Source organism: Lissotriton helveticus, chromosome 1_1, assembly GCF_964261635.1.
Source record: "Lissotriton helveticus chromosome 1_1, aLisHel1.1, whole genome shotgun sequence".
NCBI lineage: Eukaryota > Metazoa > Chordata > Amphibia > Caudata > Salamandridae > Lissotriton > Lissotriton helveticus.
The window spans coordinates 82371858-82395490 of NC_136057.1; the positions used below are offsets into that span (position 1 = coordinate 82371858).

Consider the following 23633-nt stretch of genomic DNA (forward strand, 5'->3'; position numbering starts at 1 on the left):
TTTAGAAATCCTCTGCTTCAAATCCTGGGGAGATTTTGCAAAGGACTTTGCTCAGTGCACATCTGGACGTTGCTTTCACGCCTCCACTGTAATCTGAAACCACTGAAAATACTGTACCATTAAGTAGGCACACAGTAGAAGTGATTTTGGGGAGAAGGTTATTAAACACCAACAAGAAGAGTAAATCTTGTTTAAACCTGGAGTGGTCTCCTTCCTTTAATGAACGAGAATGGTTTCTTCTGTAATATGTACAGTCACGGTTTGCCTCCATCTTAGACCGGGAGATGGGGCATCTTTACTTACATTGTTTAATTAAAATGTTTAAACTTTATTAATCTCTAGTTAAATTGGAATGACAGTTTACAGTACACAATGTGAACGTTCTGAAAATGTTTGACAGACATACTTTCCAGTCAATAGCCATCTTTTTTTTCTCTGCGGGAAAAAGTAAGGTTCAACACATTTTACGTACACTTGTAAGAACGCAGCAGTTAGAGCTTTTTCTCCAATTGTACGGAAGCTGTTAGTACAAATGAGCATTGGTTAAGAGAGCTGGCAAGAACTGGGATGCCATATTGAACAAGCATTTGCAATGCAATCGGTCTTGCATTTACTGCGAGTTTAAGCTATTGGCATTGTAAATGACAATACGTTTTATTTACCAAAACATAAATAAAAGGCATTGTCATTTACAATGCCAATAGCTCAAACTCGCGTAAATGCGAGACCTGTTGCATTGTAAATGCTTGTTAATCAGAATATTGTTATCTAAGCACCAGAGGACAGTTAAACGTGCTTTCTATTTCTATTTGCTGTTTTAAGTATGTACAGATAATGGGTAAAAATACCAACTTTCGGTGATGTTTCTTATTTTAGTACCAGGCAGTACCATTGGTGCGGGTAGAAAACTGGCCAGGTGGCAACACTAGCCTCAGCAGTCTTCCCCCTAGAACATTTCACCCGGCATGGGGTCTGCAAACACTTGAACCCTTCTCTTGCCCTTACACGTGCCGTGACATTAGGGGCAGGGCTGCAGTGCCCTGTGTCCAACCCAGGTGAATGGAACAGCCTTTCAAGGGCATTGAGGTGACCCAGCCGCTGTGGCTGACAACCATACCATCGTCATTACCAGACAGGTCGATTGGGTTGGCGAATTACTTACTAGCAGCAGCAGTGATTAAAGACCCTGAGAGCCTTGTCTCCCGCCCTGTTATCAGGCTAAATTGATGGGAAAATCCATTCTTTTTTTCTTATATGTTTCCCTTATGAGAACTCAGTTGCTTAAGGCAATTACTGCGGATTGAGTGTGTGGGTGTGTGTAACCAGAGAAAACAGAACTGAGCCCTATTTGGCACTGTGAGGGTCTAACTTATGTACTCATAGTGCCGTGAGGTCACATCTTGCAACTATGCAACAGTCATTCTTAGAAACCAATTTCAAGAGTTTTGCAGCATTTCCAAGATGCCTTTGCAGCTTCTCATTGCTCAAAAGGGTGTCATTTCTGATATTGTTGGATTTCTGTTCACTTCATTGCTTGGTTTTACACCTGCAATCTGGAAACGTCTCGGATGATCATAGGGGGCTAAGTCTCCTCCACGCCGCAAGGTGGTCCCGACTTCCGGCAGGCCCCTGCCCCCAGGGGGAAGACCTCGGAGATGTGGAGCTAGTACAGTTATTTTAGCAGCTTGACTGGCAGGGCATGCAGTGAACTTTGCCAGGGACCGGAGGGCCACACTTCCGCAGGGGGGGCAAGGCCCAGATTGTTAGGCGCTGGGTCTCGCAGTTACAGGCCTGGTAGAATCTTAAATGCGCATCGCCAGCACCGGTTGTATCGGGCAACTGCTGCCTGAGTGGTGGCCCCTTGGATGACTGTTCTCGCAGGCCCGGTCCTCGGGCCGGAGTACGTCTGGAGGGCTTCACAATGATGGCATGATAACAAGTGTACTGCGTGTTAGTTACATTGTTACATTTCAGTTTGCTTGTGGGACAGGTTCCTAACTTCAGTGTAAGAATGGATGACGTTTCCTTGACACTACACCTTTGCAATATGAGCACGCAGGAATTTGAGCAGCCCGGGCGTATATTTGTTCAATAGAAGGGTTCCGCCCAGGGTTTAAGAATGGGCTTCCGGCGTAGGTGCAGCGACTCCGGATGTGCATTTGGATTGGCTTGTTGCTGACAGTGTAGTGCCGGCAGAATAGTCTAATCATTATGCTCCTCTTTACCCTTTTGAGCGCAATGCCAGCGGAATTTACCTACTTGTTTTGTCCTCCTCAAATACTTTTGTAACCTCACCAAAAGGTCCCTTGTTTATATACGGGTTCCTGGTGCTACCAGTGCTCATACTGGGCAATGATGATGCTGTGTCTTCTACCTCCCCTTAGTCCGTCCTAGTCTCCAGTCCAAGGTTGAGAAATTAAGTACATGAGGACTCCACGTGACCAGTAATATATTTAGATATGGCTTACCCCCGTTTGGGAAAGTTAGGAGTGGCCGCTGGTGATTCTTAAACCTAGGCAGGTTTTAAGACAATTGCCAACGTGGAAATCGTTCGACCGGGTTAGTATTGTTACTTTTGTCTCTGGTGTTTTTCAGGTACTACTTCCTAACAAGCAACGGTTTCCGCTCACATGCACAGCTCGGAACTTTACCCTGTATAATCGTTGCAGTGCAGGGTGGGGCATCACGAGGCACGGTCATTGAAAGTACGCCTCCCTTGCCATCTCCATCTCCAATACAGTACCACGGTAGTTTGGATATGCGCCTGGGGCTAGTAGGGCACACTGCTGAGTGAGTTGAAGCATAAGGTGTTATGTTAAGTACAGTCCCTACCAGTAACTACTGGGTGACTAACTGATATTTAGGAAGGTGGCCTGATGGACCTAGTGAGTTATGTATTACCTCTGAAGATTTGACGAGGTTTGGTAGCACATGGCAAGATACGCAGTTGGAGCTAAGTTATCTTTTATGGAGGATGAGACGGAGAAGTTAAATAACAGTCTGTGGTGTCTCTTTTGTGGTGTGCCTAGCTTGCTACTTTGGGTGTGCGGTTGGCACATTAAACTAACATTGCCTCGGAGATAAGCCCATAGGCTCTGCCTATTCACATAAGGAGTAAGCAAGCGTTAGCTTAAGTGTGTATCCCCTTCACCTGAAGAGAGAGGTGAATTTGGCCAGGCTTAGGTACATATCGTAGCCAACCTCAGACTCCATTTATAATATGGGTGGAGAATGCCTAGGAGTGGTTTTCTGTCCACTCGCAACCGCCCCACGGGGCGAAGGTTGTTGGCCTCTTGGTTTGTGGTGGGCTCCGATGGGGGAGCCTGGTAGGAGATTTAACGTCGGGCAAGGATGTCTTGTGCTTTCATTGCACAGGGAGGTCCCGGGCAAGAGCTGATTGTATCAAGGGGTCAGGGAGCACCGATGCATCTGAAGAACTAAGCAGCTTTCAGCCCGGTTGGTTGGTTGATACCTGATTCAAGGGGCATCGGTTAGACCAGAGCTGTGCTCAGTTGTACCACCTGTGGTGCCTGTAGTTCTGCTGGCATCGCCTTTTCAATGGAAGCAATTGTCCACAAGGTAGATCACGAGAACTAGTTCACAGGCTCCTGTAGTAGGTGCGTAAAAGATTGAGGTAACCTGGCAAGGGAACTGTGCCACGTGTGGTAGGTAGCTTGCGTCACTCGGTTTGGGCATGAGCACGTTCTGTCGGCGAAGTTGGTGGCCTGCGCTCCCAGCAGTCATGTTTGGTGCGCGCATTTTAGGTTTACATTGGTTTGGTGATTACATTACACTTGCATTTGGGGTCAGAGAAAGTAGAATTCCCGTTGTATGTAGCAGTGCTTTATCTGGGACACTTAGCAGTAAAGCTGGCAAAACAGACAACGCATACATTGTCATCCGGGTCAGGAAGTACGGCCCCCGTGAGCGAAGGGAAGTAAAACACTATATGGGTTGGTAGGGGGACCATGTACCTAGGTCACTCACATCAGGCAGAGGTGCCTAGTGGAAGCATGAAGGGGACTGCACCTAACAAGACACTGCACAGGTTACATGCCAGAGAATTGTGGCAGCATCACTGCACAGGGCAAAGTAATCCTGGACTGATTCACATGCCGGGTATGGTGGTGGTGGTCCCTACCTCATTTCTCAGGATCTCTCCCCGTTGGGCTTAGCTAACAATCATCTTAATGGGCTTTACATTTTCAGCCTCTCTCGTCGCAGCATACTGTGAGTAGGTTAGCAATGGACTTTAATAAGTGCTGCATTGGCCCCTAATGTGATAGTACAGCATCTAGTTTTCCGGTGCTATTTGTACCATCATTAGCACCAGCTGCGGGTCACGGGTAGCAGTAAAGCTTCCTTTTATTTCGCCTGGGATTGGAGCTGGCAATGTCATTAAACTTTGTAACCAGAAACTGATTAGGCAAATACACACCTATGATGGTGCAACGGGCACTCGGCGATAGCACTAGCTAAGTTTCAACATCATCCTAGTATACCGCAGTGATAAATGTAAGGTCATGGGCTACATACGAATAGGCACTTTCAGTCAGCTGGGGTGGGAGTGTGCCATTCCCAAGAGAGGGCGGGTTGCCTGTTAGTGCTGATATGGAGGGGATGGAGCGCTTATACGGACAACTACCAGAGCACATTTTGCAGTCCTAGTCAAGGTGACATCGATTATATTGTTGGCATGTTACCAGTTGCTTCAGTTAAGCAAACTTACCATGGGAGTTCTCTGCGAACATTCGGACTGTAAGTTGGGGGTCAGCCGGTTGGCAGGCCTTTCGGATGTGGGTTTGTAGCTCAGGCAGGTCCAGGTATGGGTTATAGTGCCTGAAGTCTGCCCTGGGATACAGGTTTACAGGCAGGTGGAGCGGCAAAACTGAAAGGGTCTTGGGTTTGAGGGCTGATCACAGGTTCAGATCCTGGTAGGTCCACTTAGCAGTTCATCCTCTGAGGTCAATGTAACGAGTACCATTGAGTGGAGTAACATTAACATGTGCACATTCTCACGCCCTATTGCCTTGGCTGGAAGCCATACAGGTTGTGGAAGTTGTCATCCAGCGAGTGTGCTATGGTCCATAAGATTGGGGATACCCCTGTGTTAAGCACAAATGGGCCACATAATATTAAAGAGCACTTGGCAGGCCCAGTATTCAGGAAAATGAAGGTATTTATACTTATGGTTCCCCTCTGGTTCACATTGTCCTGTCGGCTCCCTGGTATACTAGCAGAATTTTGGGAGGGCAATGCGTGAGGGGGCAGGGTCAGGGGGCACAGGGGATGGCGAGTCAGAAACAAGGGGAACAGAATCTAATGAGACAGAGTCAGGAAATAGCGCTCTAAGTGAAGGTTTTATTTTAAGATAGGCTTTTCTTCTTTTGGTAGTCACTCTCAGTCTTGCAAATTCAGAGGGTTCCGTCCTGACTCCTCTTGTGAATCCTGAGCTAGCCAGAATGAAGCAGGGCCGTAGACCAGTAGATTCGCTCTCTCCGGTCGTGAGGTGGTGGTCTGCCGAAGCACTGGAGGATTCCCGGAAAGGAAAGGAAAGAAAAGACACAGGGCCAGATGTAGGTAGCCAAATACCGGTCGGTAACGGCCGAATTCGGCCGTTACCGACCGGTATTTGGCTACCGAGATGTAGGAGGACAGAAACGGGGCAAATCGGTAATTTTACCGATTCTGTAAATATACCGGTCGGTAAGTTTACCGACCGGTATTTCTACAGAATCGGTAAAATTGATATGTAGGTGGGACTCTTCTGAGTCCCACAAGGCCTAAGAAATCGGTATTTTACCATCAAATTCAATTTGATGGTGAAATACCGATTGAGGTGTGCATGCACATGTGTGCATGCACACCTGTGCCATATGACAGGCAGACCTGCCCTTAGGGCAGGTATGCCTGCCACATGGCCCCCGTACCTTTTTTGGGGGTGCTAGAGGGTGTCAAAGTGACACCCCCTGCACCCTTGTCAAAGTCGGTATTTACCGATTCGGTAAATACCGACCGGTAATGCCCCATTCATTCCTATGGGCTTCAAAGCCCATAGGAAAGAATGGAGCATTACCGGTCGGTATTTACCGAATCGGTAAATACCGACTTTTAAAGATTCGGTAAATCCACATCTGGATTTACCTACATCTCGGTACTTCTATTTTACCGATTCATAAATACCGAATCGGTAAAATTCGGTATTTATGAGTCGGTAAAATAGATTTACCTACATCTGGCCCTATGTCACTGGGGCGTCCGTGCTGGACTTGCAAGGGCCCGGGGTGTGAGGGAAACCAAGTGCACAATTATAAACAGCCGTCCGTAGTGCTCATGAGGGGAAGGGTACTCTACTATACAATATTTACACAGGGTCTCGGGGTTTCGACGGGTCGCTCCGTCCCACCCAGCCCGCAACTTTGCCCCGTACCTTGTCCAGCCACGCTCCTCCCGTGGGACCGTGGCAGGGCGAAGCGCCGAACCGGTGGCCTCCTGGCTTGACGAACTCAGCTGGGCTCTCTTCGTACTCTTCTCCTCCGACACACGACCTCTCCGCTCTCCGTCTCCACTCCAATACGCCTTCCGCCTCCAGGGAAACGCTGTCCGTCGTCTCTATCGCTCTTCCGGCTTTTGACTCTCCCTCGCTCTCAGGGGGCGGGGCCTCGTCGAACTGTAGTTCTGGGTTAAAGGGGCAGTGCTCTTTTTCCGGAGGGTAATTCCACACACTGTTGACCTCCGTCGCACACCAGTCCCCTAGTCCTGTGGCATCAGTCTGTGCAGGGATGACAGAAAGGGGGGTCAGCGGTACAGCGGACCACCAATCCGCAGACACATCAGCATCGACATCCCCATAGTCCGCCTCCCCGTCACAGTCACCTAGAGTGGTGACTGTCGGAATGCGATGGACATACTCCGACAAGTGCTATATACAGATTACTGGGTGAATGCTGGAGGAAGTAAGGCGGGCTTGTTAACTCTTACTTCCACCCGCATTGCCACTTCTTGTCAGGAGTGGCTTGTCAAAGGTATTGCTCTTCAGCCAGGCAATGTTCACAATGAACCAAGTCCAAAAGATTGGTTTTATGTCATCCTGGGCGCATATACATGAAGGGCTGGGCGAGGCGGGTACCACGGATACTGGGTCCCCCTCCCAGTTGCAGACTCAGCAGGACATGCTATCAGGTGGGGCGATGGCAATTCCAATGCATTTAGGGGGACAGCCGACCGTAAGTCACCCTAATCCTTGTTATGGACATTCCTGTGCCTTGATTTAGCAAGTTAAGGGACTGTGCCAAGGTTAAGTATAATCCTTCTTGCCCTAATAGCCTAAGTAGGCAGCGGGGGCAGGAGCGGTCTCTTAACAAGTGAGCTGCTGTCCCAGAGATGGGAGAATTTGAGTCAGATGGGGTACACCTATCACCAGTAGAGATGGACTTGTTCTTGTTAGACTTACAAGAAGCGTTAGGCAAAAGAGTTGCAGGGAAAGTAAAGAGCGGTTGGGTGGGGACCCTGGCGGCGACGGTGGCCGCCTCCAGGGCTGTGGAGGAGTTACAGGGCGATCTGAAAGCATATGGGTACAGAAGGGTACCTCAGCGCGGCACATAGGGGTGCCAGAGCCTAACCCCAGGGGCCTCATGGGTGGTTCCTGGAACCTGTGTCGGCGCCCCGTTAATCCTTCGGGCGGTTGTGTGCCTGAGCAACCGGGGGCTTGCCTAGCTACGCTCCGCCCCGAAAGGGGCGCGAGTATAAGGGACCAATGGTCATGTGATCCTGGAAGAGGATTACCAGAAGGCAGTACATAGGTGGTTCGCCACAGTGCTGCTTGGCTCATCAGGCGGGCAGGTTGCGAGAAAGCTGCCTGCCCTTGGATCGCCCGTAAGCTAACCCACAAGATTACATAACGTTGTATGTAATAAACCTGCAGCAGTTTTTCCCAAGTTAATACTTGTGTGGTGTGTATTTATTTGCAGGATGCATGCTAAGATTGGGGGGGTGGGTCCTGTTGCCATGATGGTACTATGCGGCTGCCCGAGGCCAGCGCAGGGGGCCATTCAGGAGGGCGGCCCTCGAGTGCCATTGGGCTTCACCCTCCCTCTGCCCCCCTTTTCCACCAAAGGGGGGGTTGGCTAAGGAAGGAGTTTCCTCAGGGTTCGTGGGCAGGCTACGTCACGTCCGGTGCAACAGGCGGGACGAGGGGTACATAAGTCCCCCTCGCCATGTTTTCTGCCTCTTTTGCACCGGACGCGCCATGGACGCTTGGGGGTGGACACGCTGTCTCCCACCCTACCGCTTACCCAGCGTGTCGGCGTGAGGGGCATAAACGGTTCAAAAGGGGGTGGTGATGGTCGGAGCATCTGAATCAATCAAACACTCACACCCAGTCAAAAGATCTGGGTTTAATCCATCACCGTTCTTTAGCCCACTCTGCCACCCCAGTTCAGACATGGCTATATGCAAATCAGTCTGACCCTGTGCCTCATGGGAACAGTCCAGCCCGAACTGCCAAGCCATGTCTTTCCTGGACCGGAAACAAGCTTCCGAGGACCGGTTTCTGGCATTCCAGCCGTCTTCAGTCCGGCTTGCTTGAATCCAGTGGCAAAGTGAGCAAGGGACTCACGTCTGAGCATACCCTGTCACACTTATGGCGGCCAAAAACGGTTCAAAAGGGGTTGGTGATGGACGGAGCATCTGAATCAATCAAACACTCACACCCAGTCAAAAGATCTGGGTTTAATCCATCACCGTTCTTTAGCCCACTCTGCCACCCCAGTTCATTCATGGCTATATGAAAATCAGTCTGACCCTGTGCCTCATGGGAACAGTCCAGCCCGAACTGCCAAGCCATGTCTTCCCTGGACCGGAAACAAGCTTCCGAGGACCGGTTTCTGGCATTCCAGCCGTCTTCAGTCCGGCTTGCTTGAATCCAGTGGCAAAGTGAGCAAGGGACTCACGTCTAAGCATACCCTGCCACACTTATGGCGGCCAAAAATGGTTCAAAAGGGGGTGGTGATGGACGGAGCATCTGAATCAATCAAACACTCACACCCAGTCAAAAGATCTGGGTTTAATCCATCACCGTTCTTTAGCCCACTCTGCCACCCCAGTTCAGACATGGCTATATGCAAATCAGTCTGACCCTGGCGAGAGGGACATAGCATGAACTTTTTAATGTTGTATTTTATCGTTGCAGGAGGAGTTACAGGGCGATCTGGAAGCATATGGGTACAGAAGGGTACCTCAGCGCGGCACATAGGGGTGCCAGAGCCTAACCCCAGGGGCCTCATGGGAGGTTCCTGGAACCTGTGTCGGCGCCCCGTTAATCCTTCGGGCGGTTGTGGGCCTGAGCAACCGGGGGCTTGCCTAGCTACGCTCCGCCCGAAAGGGGCGCGAGTATAAGGGACCAATGGTCATGTGATCCTGGAAGAGGATTACCAGAAGGCAGTACATAGGTGGTTCGCCACGGTGCTGCTTGGCTCATCAGGCGGGCAGGTGGCGAGAATTCTGCCTGCCCTTGGATAACCCACAAGAGTACATAACGTTATATGTAATAAACCTGCAGCAGTTTTCCCCAAGTTAATACTTGTGTGGTGTGTATTTATTTGCGGGGTGCATGCTAAGATTTGGGGGGAGGGAGTCCTGTTGCCATGATGGTACTATACAAATTGGTGTCAAGCTTCCAACACAGTTGAGCCAGTGTGCAAGATGGACACCATCGTCTGACGTAATTAATGAGTTACACTGAAGTGAGGACTACAATCCACAGCAAGAGAAGGTGTCAGCCACTCTTTTGCAAGGTCAGTGAAGTATGAGATCGAGTGTCGCTAATCGAAGGGAATAAGGGAATCACTAAAAAAAAAATAGATTTTATGTGGAAATTGAAGAAACCCAGCCAAGCGCATACAGTTGAAATTGAGATTCAAGCGTGAAATTCATTGGGCGAGTGGAATTTACAGCAGAGTGATGAACAATTTATATTGGTTATATTGAGTCATCAAGACGTCTGGAACTGGATGTGCATTTCTTCACAGCTCAAAGCTGCAACTGTATTAACGGTCATCGTCCAGCCAACTGAAGTGCGCTGTACGTTCATGAACCTACCAAGTGAAATGAGAACCAGGTAAGAAACAAATGAATATTTGCTTTTCTCTGACATTACAATGTTTACAGCTGGTTGCCACATTCTCCTCACCTGAAAGACGCAACTGTCACAACTGTCAACAAACAGCCAACCGCCTTCGTCCAACTGTCTTCAACCGTCACTCAGCAACTGTGACGTTCGACGTCTACACGCACTTGGTGGCCATCTTTAATGTACTAATGTTGTTTCTATAGCGTTCCACTCCTCCGATAATCTCTGACGTAGCTACGTACGTCACGCAAACGACAATTTTGTTTGTTTACTTCACCCGCGGTCCTCACAAAACCTTTGGGTATCTACGAGGCATTTTCAATACCATTGTGTTTCTCACGTCTCATCGAGGACATCAAAGCCAATGAAGAGGAAGTACATTTTCTTTCAATACGCCGATCCAGGCGTGCCTCTCTTCACTGATAGGCATAGCATGGTACAGCTCAGGTACATTCCATTTCTAATTAACATTCACAGTCCTGTGATGACATACACTTAATGGCATCGTCTCAAAGTTCAACCTAGGGTCCACCCCCGCTTCTCCCACCTCGCTTCTCTCCCATCGCCTAGACACCTTTATTGCTGCATTCTCCCTCCTAAAAAAAATGGTTACCGGATACTTGTTAAATTTGACACCCACTCAATCGCTTTTAGCTGCGGGAGGTGAACCACCCATCAAGTGGGACTTTCATATCTACTCTGGATGATGAGGAGGAGCTAAGTGCAGAAAGGAAGTACAAGATAATAATGCATTGTCTAGGGGCAGCTGTCATTAAAGTTTTCAAAAGAATTAACAAGAAAGTAAGAGGAGTAGATGAGGGTGACATATTCAAAAATGCTGTTGATGATCTTAACAATTATTACATGCCTACTGTTAGTGTGGGGTGGACCGGTATAAGTTCTTCCATAGAATGCAAGGGCATGAGGAATCCATTAATGACTATGTGGCAGTGCTAAGAAATGTAGGGGCATATCATCAAGACACATATCGTCGCTTTTTTGGCACATAGCACAGAAAAAAAGGCGATTCTAATATCGCACAATCATCAAGGCGGCACTAACATGCATTAGCGCATGATAGCTGCCGTTTTACGAATGCCTCGCCTTGCATCACTGATTAGATGCAAAGTAGGCATTCCTCACATAGAAATCCATGTAAAACATCGCTGACACAGCATCGCGATATTTACAAGATTGCCCCAGACCCATGAAGCACCAATAATAGTTGCACAAATGCCCCTTAACGCTGAATCCTAACGCCTGGTATTTTCTTGACTACACTATGTGTACTATTGGAGGTGGATTCTAGGGTTGAGGCCACAGGGCCCTATCAGCAAGCTCATCTCCAATTCTGCTGGATTATCACTGGTTTTCCAGCGATGTCGCCCCATATCGCCAGCTATCGCTGGAAATATTCTCGCCAAAGCAATGAGCGTTGTTGATACAGCGCTAGCCTGGAGATAATTTCCTGCGATAGTACAAAACGTGCTAAGCGCGTTCAGCGATGATTATCGCTGAGGCTTGCTGATATGCCCCGTAGCCATTACATCCGTTTCAGTGACCTTCATGATTAATTTATACGCGAACAAATAGTGATGCAAGGGTCTAATACAACTATTCAAGACAATTTGTGGGCAGAGAGAGTCCATTGCAAACTGTTATTGACATTGCCAGAAGAGCGGACCTCACCGGTAGATGTGCTAAGGCTGTCATTGCAGAAAGTAAGGGAAAAAGGAAGACACCATTGTGGCCAAGGTGAGCGACAGGACGCACAAACAAGGAAGAGTAAATAACTTCAGCAAACCCAACTTCAATAGGAACTTTGATAAATCAAGGAGCACTAAAAGACGATGCTATAGGTGTGCCAGTTTAAATCACTTAGCTGACAATACAAATTGCCCAGCCAAGAAGCATAAGTGTTCCTTTTGTGGAGTTATTGGTCATTTACAAAAGGTCTGCTATTAAAAGTCTGCCAAATCGATAAAGTATATTGAAAATGAAGATGGCGAAAATTCCAATTTTTCTGATGAGAATGACATGAACATGTTAGTATTAAATATTGAAGATGATTGTATCTTAGGCATAGATGATAACAAGCAAAGCGCAGGCAGGAAAAACAGTTTGTGAAATGTGTATTGTTGGTGTCGACATATCTATTGTCGCAGACTCAGGGTCCCTTACACTATTGTAAATCTACAAGTTTGGAAACAATTTTTTTTACCCCATCTTGGTGATCAATTGGAATCACCTGACATCATCATAAAAGATTTCACGGGGGACCCTATTGATTTAAAATGGTACAGGAAACTTAAGTTCACATTCAAGGGGAGAGAATCTGTATGCAAACTCTATGTGTCCAAATCAGGGCCCTCGGTTTTAGGGTGGTTGGATCAAGGAAAACTGGGTATTGAACTAAATCCCAACAGTGTTGAACCAGTTCTCATCATCCAAACTCATGAAGAAGCTTGTAATGAAGTACTACAGAAGTTCCCCAAAGTCTTTTCGAATACCAATGGCAACTTTCAGGGATTTAAAGACAAAAAGGGCGCCATTCGCAAATTACACAAAGTCAGGAAAATTCCTTTCTCCATCAGAGAGGAAGTTAAGGCCCATTTAGAAAAACTACTCACAGATGACATAATTGAGATGGTGGAGTCATCCGAGTGGGTCACCACTTTGGTTGTGGTTAAACAAATCAATGGGAAATTGAGATTATGTATAGATCTACGCGATCTCAATGAAAATATCCTTGTGGATCAATATCCCCTACCACGCATCAATGAGATGTTGGCATGTACCAACGGTGCTAGGTATTTTTCCACCATAGACTTAAAGGCGGCACACCATCAAGTTCCCTTACTTCCGAGAGCAAGTGCTTGACTACATTCATTACCCCCTTTGGGTGTTTCCGCTTTAAAAGGGTTCCCTTTGGCTTGGCATCAGCCGCTGCCATGTTCCAAAGGCTGATGCAGGAAACATTTAAAGACGTCAGTGGCATCCTCCTGTTTCAGGATGACATATTGGTCATGGGTAAAACTAAACAAGAACATGATGATAAATTGGTGCAAGTGCTGGCGATCCTCCAATCCAAGGGGCTTACTGCCGAACACAGCAAATGCAAGTGTTCACGTTCGGACATAACGTACTTGGGGTACATAATAACAGCTGATGGTATCAAACCCAAAAAAGAGCTCTGGATGCCATTCTCTATGCCTCACAGCCTAAAAACAAAGATTAACCTTGCTCTTTCGTAGGTCTCGTCGAGTTCTACTCGAAATTTATTGAGACATTTTCCTCAAAAACCTATGATTTGAGATAACTCATCAAAACAATAAACAAATTTGTGTGGTCTGACGAATGTTGTAGATCATTTTGCATGCTAAAAAATTAGATGTTTTCAGCTCCACCCCTGCAAGGTTTTGATCCCTCACTAACCAACATTGTAATCACTAATGCCAGTGGAAGAGGCTTAGGCGCGGTGCTCACCCAGAGAGATCAGAGGGGCACAGCATGCACCATCACCTTTGCCTCTCGCTCCCTTACACAGACAGAAGAAAAGTACTCTGTCATTGAGCGAGAGTCTTTGGCATGTATTTGGGGATTAGAACATTTCAGACAATTTGTATGGGGCATAAAGGTGATTTTAAGAAGTGATCATAAACCCCTAACTAAAATGTTGACCACAAAGGGACTACACACTGCATCACCAAGACTAGCAAGGTTGTCTATCAGATTATTTGATTTCAACTAGGAGTGCAATATGTACCTGGAACTAAGAACGTGGTGGCGGATTTCTTAAGCCACATGCCTGTTTTGATGCAAGAATCCAATAAGTAGTCAGATGAGAAATTCTGTGTTGCCAGTATACATGAGGAAGCACATGGTATTTCACTAGAGGAATGGTTGGAAGAACAAGGTAAAGATGCAGTCTTGAGCAGAATTTGTAGTATGATTGTTAATGGTTGGCCAAATAAGAAAAATGTTGATAAAGAACTGTTGCCCTACTGGGAGGTGAAACAGGACCTTTCACTTGAAGACGGGTTTCATTTTAGAAGCTGAAAGGTCATTCCCCCTGCCAAACTCAGGCACACTATACTCGAAATATGCCATGAAGGTCATCTGGGTATTGTTGTTGAGTTATCGGACAATCCTGGGGTGAAGACGCCAGTCACTGGAATCTCGAAGAAAACGAGAATTCCAATCCACCACCACATTGAAGCTGCCCGGAATGTACTCCACTGTCACTGAAATGTGGTGGAGAAGGCAGTAATGCCAAAAATCCTTGGCTATTTCCACTAGTAGTCGTGACCTGGTGCCCACTAGTCAATTGATATACCGTACTGCCGAGACATTGTCCATTCTCAAGAGAAGGCAACAGCTCGCTTTCTGGGGGGACAGAGTCCTGATCGCAAAAGAGCCCACCAGCAGCTCCTGACAATTTATGTAGAGACGCAGCTCCTGTGGGGACCATCGCCCCCCTTCTCCACTGAACTACACCGGGCTCCTATCACCACTTCTGGGACTGACGCAAAAATGGCCTTGCCATTCCACGCATCCATGTGCTCCAACCACCAAGAAATGTCTGTCCTGGCCTCGTGACTCAACAGAATCTGTTCCGTGTAACTCAGGCCCTTGCGTAAGTGTAAGATCTTTAATCGTTGGAGTGCCCTGTAATGAAGGGGACCTGGGAAAGTGGCCTGGATTGACGAGGCTAACAGGCCCACCAACCTGGCTAAAGTCTGTAATGATATGATTTTGAGAGGACAGCGATCTCCTTAATTCTCTCTTGATGACAACCCGTTTCTTCATTGGAAGTAAAAGCTGTGTCATCACCGAGTTCACTTGGAACCCCAAATACTCCATCGACTGAGCAGGAGTCATGATAGATTTGTCAGAATTGATGACAAACCCCAAACTCTTGGAGGAGTTGTGTCGGCAATGCCAGATGTTGAAGAACTGTGCTCACACTCTGAGCCATTATCAGGATATCGTCTAAGTAGATGATAAGCCTGACCCCTCGCACCCTTAAGAATTGAATCACCGGTTTCAGGAGTTTGGTGAGATACCAAAGGGCCGACGATAGTCCGAATGGCAGAGCGGAAAATTTGTACCAATTGTTTCCCCATTGGAACTGAAGAAATCACCTGTGGGGAGGACACATAGGGACAGCCAAGTAAGCGTCTTTGAGGTCAAACCTTACCATCCAATCCCCTTCCAAGAGCAAGTCTCGGAGTAAGTGTATGCCCTTCATCTTGAAGAGGCGATACACTACCCAGGAATTGAACTCTTTGAGATTTAATACCAGACGAAAGCCCTGATCTTTCTTCGGGACAAGAAACACTGTGCTGGTGAAACCCTGAGGATGAAGTGTACTTTGTACAATTACCCCTCTCTGCATCAAAGATGCCACTTCGCTATCTATAAAAGACCTCTCTACTCAGGAAAAATGTAGTGGTTGTGGTCTGTGTGTTTGTCGAGGTGTGCCATAAAAATCTATCTGAAAACTGAGTACTGTCTGCAGTACCCAAGGGTCATACGTTAGGGTGCTCCATTTGTGTAAAAACAAAGCAATCCGACCCCTCACCTTGGCATTCCCACACTGAGGCAGAATTACCTGAATAGGAGGAGTCTCTGTTGCTACCCTGTCCTCGATAGCCTCCTTTCTGGAATCTGTCCCGACCCCCACGATTTCTGGTGGGTCAAAAATTGGACATTTGGGCTCCTCCTCTGTCTCTGTGCTCGGAACGTCTGGAGGCCTGATTGGTCCACGACCGGGCGCTCGACCTCTGTAGCGACCGGCCCTGGTAAAAAGGCCAGCATTGAAAACCTTCTTAATATTGGCGTGGGCCTTATCCAAATGCAGATAAAGTGGCGATGTATTTACCTAGTTCCATCACAAACTTGTTGGGAACAAAAGACCATTGGCCAAGGGGCCAGCTTCCGTTGTGGCCATGTCTGCCAATTGGGTGTCAATGCGCATTAAAAATGACCGACTGCGCTCTGTTGAGATTGCGCAATCGGCCACTTTACCCAACAAGGCTGGTCTAGGACATTCCGTGCATAAAGTGCCACTCACGGCATTCTCAAACCCCTGGCGAAAGTTCTCCAGGACATAATGTGCTACTTCCACACAAGGTACCCAGTCTGTGGAACGCGGGTGGATGATAGTTTTCAGGTCAAAAAGGAGATTTTTGGTAGGTGGAGGTGCGTTGACGTGGTGAGTTTTGCATTTTTTTTGTGCCGGTTTAGGCGGTTCTATCGTGTCCTTATAAGTGTCAGAGGTGTCTGGGGCAGGCGGAGATGACTCATCCATGTCCCCTGCCAACAGGGTGGAATTTTTGGCCGGGAAGGGTTCGCCGTAGGAACCATGATCATGGACCGAAGACGTCACTTGTGCAAGGCTCCCCGCAGAGGAGTGTTGAGATGTGGTGCCTAAAGCCGCCTGCCTCTGGCGCTTCTCATAATTCTTCAGGGGTCCAGCATATAGCTGTACAGCCTTAATTAACGCACTGTTCACAGAGCCCTGGACGTGAGTATCCAGGGCTTGGATCAACTGCTCCTCCAAATGGTGCTCTTGGGGCACCTCTTCATAGCCACCATAATCATAATAATCAGCCCACTGGACAGCCTCCTCGGCGTAATACGCCATTGTGTAATAGGAGGTGTGGAGGAGCTTAAGGGGGTGGGAAGAACCCCAGGGTGATCACTGGCAGGAAGATAAAGAATAAACTTGCAAGCCAAAACCCTGACTACACTGTCCCTCAAAGTGAAAGTACCACACACTGCCCCTAGGTCTAAGTAAAAGTACCAAAACTGCCAAAAGGTCCTTTATATCTTCGTGGAGGGAGCCATCCTTTACTTCCCCTAAGGCAGAGCCTTTTAAACGCTTTTGCGCCCTATCGGGCGTTCAGGAGGCTGAGGGCTGAGCAGTGGCGCTTGTTGATGCGTGAGAAGCCGATCGGGACTGAATCTCCGATCCGGCATCTCGCGAATGCGCGAGCGTCCTAGCAATGAAAAGAGGACTGGCTGCCCCTGCAGCGCGCATCGCGCGTATCGCGCTTTACCACGTTCACGCTCCACTTCACAGAAAAAAATGCCACACTGAGCGCCGATGCGCTCTGATTACCATAAACACAGCACAATGCATGAACAAAGCGCGAGGACAAGGTACAAAGCGCAATTAACCTCTTTCAAGCGCGCGTGAATACATCTACCAGAAATGAAAGAACACATGCAAAACACTTACCTCGCTGCTACAACAGCAAAGAAAGAGGAAGTGGTTTCTGCATGACGAACTATATATATGCTATGGACTGATAATGACTGGTGCATACTATGGAGGGAGTTGTACTTCCAGGGTATGCTCAGTTTAAAGTGGTTCATTGGCTGCTGTTTGCCAGTAAAGTAAAGAGAAGCATAATCTGAGCCTCCGTGGACTGACATAGAATTGGCATAGACATCATGGGACCTGTTATGGATCATGGGTGGTTAAATTTCTTGATGAGGTTTTCATTAAGGAGGCGTTACCCAAATGTATTGTCAGTGACAATGGCCCTCAGTTTACCTCAGAGTTATTCCGCAATTACTTAGGATGGAACAATATAACACACAAAACCACGTCTGTGTATCACCCTGACAGTAATGGGGCTGTTGAGCACTTCAACAGGGTCCTTAAGGGCATTATAAAGCTAGCCACATATAACAATTTAGCATGGAAGAATGAAGTTTGCAAGACTTTATGGACATATTGCATTACACCATGCAACAGCACAGGACACAGCCCAGTCGAGCTCATGAGAGGCAGGGCCCCCATGTCTAAAGACAATGTGGGTTGGCTAGCTGCCAACAAAAGAGTAGAATGGTCACCTGAACATGTGGAAAAATACAACTGGGGGGCACTACCAACCAGAATATAAGATCCTTAAGTATTTGCCCGGCGGTGTCGCCTCTTGAACCCACAAAGAAGTTAAACTATTGAAGAGGCAGGCGCTGGAGACTGGAAGGCAGGAAACAAGGTTTTTATTTTCTCCGGAGGAGAACACAACGAAACGGACAGAAGGTATCGTTCTGAGGTGCTCTAACTGCATCCCTGAGGCCTGGCCTCTTATACACAAGTTTATCTCTTTATTACATGTAACACATTCTCGTTGATACTTTGATGTACGGAAAGACATCCTCAGAATCCCCCCCTTCCCAGCCCGTTCCCACGCAAGGTTACAGTGGAAGTCCCCGCCCCGTTCACAACAGGTGATGATCATCGCGCAGCTGGGTATTCCGCCGATTCACGGAGTGTGCGGGTTTCGATCGGATCTCGTGGGATGGGGGGGGGCTTTGATCATCTCGGGGGTCCTTTGAGGAGGGAAGCTTTCTATTGTATGGGGAGGGGCAAGGGATTGGTATCGGCAGAGCTAGGTGTCGGCCTGGGAACGGGGAAGACAAACGGGCACACGGGGAAAAGGGGTTTGCATCAAAAGGGCCGGAGATCATGACGGGGAAGCAGGGAGGTGTCGCGCTGGGAACAGGATGAGGGCCTGGGGCAGAGCAGCGCCGAAGAGGGGTTTATGACTCAAGGCAGGTGCAAGCAGGGGGTTGCCAGCGAAGCTAGGAGAGAGAGAGAGAGAGAGAGAGAGACGCGCTGGCTCTCGGCGAGAGCAGGTAAGCCATGGTGTCCAAAATGGCGGCTGTTTTACGCGCACAAAAGGTTTAAGGAGAGCAAGAGGGCGCCGATAATGTTGACGGTTTTCAGCCTAACTTTCAACAGTCCTCCCTTTTCAACATATCTAGCCAACTTGCTTACTCAATGTCAATTTTCATCAAATTCCTAACTTCGGTATCATACAATGCCCTCATATGTTCGCTTCCAATGTCCACAGTTTTGGGAAAAATACAACTCGCACATAAGGAACACATAGGTGGCAAACATTGAATTCCTAAGCATAGGCCACATATTACAACTACGGGAATCAGGATAATGGTGAGCAGTCTCCAGCCCCAGCTTTTGACGGTGTCCCAGAACCAACCACCAAGCGACCATTCTTCTTGCTCTTGGTGCACTTCCGAAGAGAGTCTGTGAAGATGTTCGATGGCTTTGTACACTGAGGGTGAGTTGTCCGGTATGTATGTACAACAGCTGGCCCCAATAATGCGGCATGCTCCTCCACGGTCCGCCAGAACCACATCTAGAACAAGGCGGTTCTGAAGAGCCACCAAACGGACCGCTTGGAGCTCGGCAGTGTTGTTGGCAAAGATGCCCGCTGTGATGTTCATGGTTGTCTCGACTGCCTGAGTCAAATGTCGGATGGCACGGCTGTTTGCCATCGGGCCCCAGAGGGGGACGAGTCCTTTCATAGCATCGAGGAACTGTGCCCCTGTTGAGTCGGCTTGCTCAACGTCTTTGGCTCGTTTTTGTCTGTGGTGATTCGCTGGGGCCACATAAGTTGGAGAAAGGACGAAGGAGATGTAGCAAGTGCCCCCCCAGCCTTTGGGGAGCCAGGTGTAGGCCTTCGTGCCACAGATGAAATACATGTTTGGGGATGACACAAAGGAAGGTGGATCCGTGGAGTCCAAAGTTCTGGTAAAGCGGCAAGCGCTGCGACCCACCAGCTGTGTCCCAAGTCCTTCTACACACATGTGGCCTGTGACGTTGATGACCGTCAGGGCCACAGTCAGAGTGGCAGCCGTTCGTTTCCGCAGATAGGAGAAGGTGGGTCTGGTTGGATTGTTGAACACCTGCATTTCGATTCGTTCTTTGGCCGGGATGTCCATTTGGATCGAGTCGCTGGGGGTCAGCGGGCAGAAGTGTGTCTTTGTCTTGTTTCGCCCGGCCCCATGAGGAGAATGTGCTGCAGTTCTGCTGGAGGTGGCATTGTCCGTATAGCTCTCTTGCAAGAGGATCAGCCAGGCAAGGCAGGAGCCGTGGACGGAGAAGGGTGAAGGGATGAATGGTATTGAATGTCCAGTGGCATGGGGTAGCAACCCACAGATCCAGCAGTTGGTGGCGTTGGTGGCAAGATTGTGCTGGTGAAGTAGTTGCACGAAAGAGTTGTTCCAAAACTCCTTTCGTCTCTCTCTTAGTTGAGGAGAGAGCGAAATTAGATAATGTTCCTTCACGGTGGTAGGCTGAGCAGTGGTTAGGAATGTTTCGTGAGCAGGTGCATGTTCTTCCATAATCCAGAGCGTAGTCATGAGGAGAAAACAGAGGAGAATTACGATGAAGAGTGCAATTGTCTTTGAGCTATGGAGCCTGTCTATTCTCGGATTTCTGTAGTGGGTATTTCCTGCTGTCTCCGTCGGCTTCTTATTTGGCGCTTCCATCATCTTCTTATCTGGCGCTTCCATCATCTTCGTCTTCAAGGTGCTCGGTAGTGGGCAGGACCACAGACTTAGTTTTAGCTTCTCTCCAGGTAACCCTTGGTAGTTTGGGTCACCGTTCTGAGATCCTCTAACCTAGTCTGTGGCCTACTTAGCCGAAGCTCCCTCCTTTCGACGCAGGAAATACCCTTCTCGAGATGGCACAGTGGGGTCAGGATGTTTTGAAAGTTCAAGTGTCTCTGTATCAGGGTAGCAGTTCAACGATGGTCGGTCCTGGTTCAGGAGCTCTTCTTGGGTGTTGACGGTGTCTGTCGTGGCCAGGGCTGGAGAGACCTTCTTGCAGTGATGAGCGTGCAGCCAGTGTTTCTTCCCCTCCACTCGAAGTGCGGTCCGAGTGGTGATCAGCACTTGCCAGGGGCCCGTCCACCGGGGTTCAAAACTCTTTGATCGCTGAAAGTTTCGGATCAGCACGAAGTCCCCCGGCTGGATGGCGTGACCCGGACCCCTGGAAGCATCGGGGATGGCCTGCTGCACCTGCTGATGAAGGACAGACAAAGTTTCAGTCAATTTGTACAGATAATCAGACATTAGGACATCCGGAACGTCATGAATGGAAGTTGGTTTCGGGGCAGACCAGACGCTCATGGGTCGACCGAAGACAACTTCATAAGGGGTTAAGTGATGTCGGGTGGGGGTAGAGCGCATCGATAGCAATGCCAATGGGAGGGCGTCTGGCCATTTCAGGCCCGTCGTAGCCACTATTTTGGCCAGTTTAAGCTTTAGTGTGGCATTGTGTCGTTCGACAAGCCCAGCAGATTGAGGGTGGAAGACTGCGTGGAATTTCTGTTTGATACCCAGCCCATTTAGGATGAACTGGATAACGTTGGCTACAAAGTGGGGGCCATTATCACTTCATAAAACACGACAGAGGCCATAACGGGGGAAAAACTCCTTTAACAGGACCTTTGCAGTGGCCATAGCGGTGTTGTCACGGGTTGGATATGCTTCCACCCATTTGCTAAATGCGCACACCACGACGAGTACATATTTCAGGCCTTGGCATCTGTCTAGCTGGATGTAGTCCATCTGCAGGACTTCAAATGGGTGGTTTGGGACCCCAAATCCCCCCCGGGGTACTACAGTTCCCTTCCCGGGGTTGTGTTGCAGGCATATTAAGCATTGTTGGACCAGGCGTTTGGCGGAATCTGGGATCTTGTCATTGTGCCAAACCCTGGAGACAAGTTCGATCATGGGGGCTGATCCTATGTGGGCAGGGGAGTGTGCCATGGTTAATATGGGAATCAAGTATGAATCAGGTAGCAACCATCTGTTCGTGTCTTTTGTCCGCCAGCAGCCTTCATCGTCTTTCAATCCCACCCGTGCCCATTCAGTCAATTCGTGTTGTGTGCTAGCCGTTTGTATGTCTCTAATTGTGTCCTTGGCGTCAGTCCAGTTTTCTGCTTGTGACCTGGTCACGTACATATGTGTTGTCGTTCTATTTTCAGCTGTCGTTCGGGCGGTGATGTCGGCTAGTGCATTTCCCTGTCCAATAATGTCTGTCACCTTCTTGTGTGCCTGGCATTTGATAACGGCAAGTTTGTTGGGGAGGAGGACAGCTTCGATTAAGGCGGAGACTAAATCCCCGTGCAAAATGGGTGTGCCGTGTGAGGTCAAGTATCCTCTCTCCCTCCAGAGGAGCCCAAAATGGTGAACCACCCCGAAGGCATACTGGCTGTCGGTGTAAATGTTCACCGTGGTTCCTGTTGCCAGGATGCAGGCTCTCGTCAAAGCAATCAGTTCCGCTGCCTGGGCAGATCGCTGGGTGATGCGGGCTGTTTCTACTACAGTTCGAGCCGTGGTGACTGCATAGGCAGCGGAAGTGGTACCATCGGAGAGTTTGATGCAAGAACCGTCCACCCACAACTCCCCGTCGGGGTCAGGGAAAGCTGTGTCTCTGAGATCGACCCTACTCCTGGTCTGTTCATCCGTAAGAGTCACGCAGTCATGTACGGGGTGCACATTGGGATCGTTCTCTGGCAAGGGTAACAGAGTTGCTGGGTTCAGTGTGGTGCATCTTTTCAGGGTGATATGGGGGGCAAGCAAGGTCAGTTCGTATCCAGTCAGTCGTGCACTCGTCAGGTGTTGCGTCTTGGTTTGGTTCAGGAGGGTGTCGACTGCATGGGGTACCAGTACCGTGAGGGAATTCGAGAGTACAATCCCCTCGCTCTGTCGGATAGAGACTGCAGCAGCAGCTACAGCTCGAAGGCAGGCAGGCAAGGCTCTGGCGACAGGGTCAAGAGTGGCAGAGAAGTAAGCGCACGGTCGTTGTTTAGGACCGATGGCCTGGGTCAAGACAGATAAAGCGCACCCCTCCCTTTCGTGAGTGAAAAGGGAGAAGGGCTTTCTGTAATCAGGGGTACCCAGGACAGGGGCTGAGCAAAGGGCATCTCGTAGTTCCGTGAAGGAAGTTTGACACTCAGGAGTCCAAGGGAGTGGGAAAGGGACGTCTTTGTTTAGGAGAGAGAGCAGTGGTTTTACAACGAGGCTGAAGTTTGGCAACCATTGTCGGCAGAAGGAGGTGAGGCCTAATAGGGAGCGAACCTGCTTCTGGGTTTTAGGGACAGGGGTGTCTAGAATGGTCTGGATTCGATCAGGGGTGAGTTTCCTTCCATCTTTGGACAGAAGGTGGCCCAGGTAAGTGACCTGGGGTAGGCAGAATTGCAACTTCTTCTTGGAGACCTTGTGGCCATTTTCCGCAAGGAAGTGCAAGAGTTGAATGGTGGCGGTAACCGCTAGAGGGGTGGTGTCGGCTGCCAAAAGGATGTCATCGACATATTGTACCAACACCACCCCGTCGGGTAACCGGACTTGGTCTAGTTGCCTTTTGAGGGCCTGGCTGTAGATGCTAGGGCTCTCCGTGTAGCCTTGAGGGGCTCGGCAAAACCTATATGAGCGGGATTTTAGGGTAAAGCCGAAGAGATATCGGCTGTCTGGGTGGATGGGGATGGAGAAGAATGCGTTCTTGAGGTCGATGACGGAAAAGGTGGTGGCAGTGGATGGAATCAAGGTCAGGATGGTGGTGATGTCTGAGACCACAGGGTACTGGGGTACCACCACTTTGTTGATCTCTCGGAGGTCGATGATGAAACGGTATGCTTTCTCATCTCCCTCTCCCTGCTTCTTGATAATGGGC

At 48.9% G+C, this 23633-nt stretch overlaps 1 protein-coding gene across 1 annotated transcript in view; it reads right to left on the minus strand.

Moving 5' to 3' along the window:
• Positions 1-23633, minus strand: part of LOC144758779 (uncharacterized) — a 210165-nt gene that overhangs the window by 91548 nt on the left and 94984 nt on the right. The window lies entirely within an intron of this gene.